Raw genomic sequence first — 1,167 nt, 5'->3', positions numbered from 1 at the left:
GCTGCAGCAGCTGTGGGCCTGCGTTGCGCCCCAGGCAGCGGCGCCGCCAGTGACGGACGCAGGCTTCATGCTGGGGGACCGCATGGGTATGTGGGCCTCAGGCCCGCGGGGGGCGGGCGCGCTGCTGTGGAGCACTTTGCGGGCCACCTTCTTGTACGCCGTCTGGTGTGCGTACTGGTCCCGCGAGCCTGCTAAGCAGACGTCGGAGCATGTGGTTCGGGAGGTGGTCAGCGAGCTGCGCAGGGTGATGCAGCTGCGTTTCACTGCCGCCACGCTAACCCCTGAAACCCTGTCGGCTCTGCCCACTCAGCTTCTCACCGCACAGCTCAAGGCGGCTAAGCTGGAGCACTTTGTTGCCATCTGGTCGGCGGGTGGCGCGCTTTGTGAAGTGGAGGAGGTTCAGGGTGGGTCACCGAAGTTGAACTTGCGGCTGACGCTTGCATCACCTGTGCAGGCCCCCTAGGTTTCCTTTTGGGCGGCGTTTCGTTCCAGGCGCTGGCGTGGCGTTTATCGTCATCAGCTTATCTGGCGCCCATGTGTTTTAGCTCTGGCTGGCGTCGCAGCGCCTGGGCGGCTGTGGTACTTCCTGCACAGCGCGTCTTGCAGCGGGCTGGAGCCCGCTTAGTCAGCGCCACATCTGGCCCGTTTAGTTTTCTGCTTGTGTCTCCTCTGCCGGTTCTCCTGGGGTGTTGCTTAAGCAACCGACTTGTGGGGGTGGGGTGGGTTTGGGCGGGGCGAGTGCGTAGCGCTGGTGTTTCGTTTTCTGGCGCGCGGTGGTGGTGGTTCTTGCGGTTAGGCTGTGGTGTAGGCTGGTGCTTGGGTTAGGTCTGGCGGTGTTTTTGTGCAACCCCTCCCGGGGGGCGGGGGGGCCAGCCTCCTGCTCTGTCTGCTGGGTCGGGGTGGGGTGGGGTGGGATGGTTGGGGGTGTGTCAGCAGCACGGCGCCACGCAGCAGCCACCGCAGCCTCCGGCAGCCAGGCGCAAACGCAGCTCTCGGCGGGCGTCCAGAGCCAGGAATGCCGGGAACGTGGTCACCTAGGGGTCACGTAAGGACACGCATGTTGTCAGCATTGAGCCCCTCGTGTATTCCCACGCCCCTTGCTCACCAGTCATCACTATGCCCTGTTGTAACGTTTAATCTCCACACGTGCCTATTATGTTCCTTCGA

The sequence above is a fragment of the Chlamydomonas reinhardtii genome, chromosome 2 (assembly GCF_000002595.2).
Source record: "Chlamydomonas reinhardtii strain CC-503 cw92 mt+ chromosome 2, whole genome shotgun sequence".
In the NCBI taxonomy this organism is placed as follows: Eukaryota; Viridiplantae; Chlorophyta; class Chlorophyceae; order Chlamydomonadales; family Chlamydomonadaceae; genus Chlamydomonas; species Chlamydomonas reinhardtii.
The sequence above is the reverse complement of the archived record's forward strand: the minus strand, read 5'-3'. Positions refer to the sequence as shown.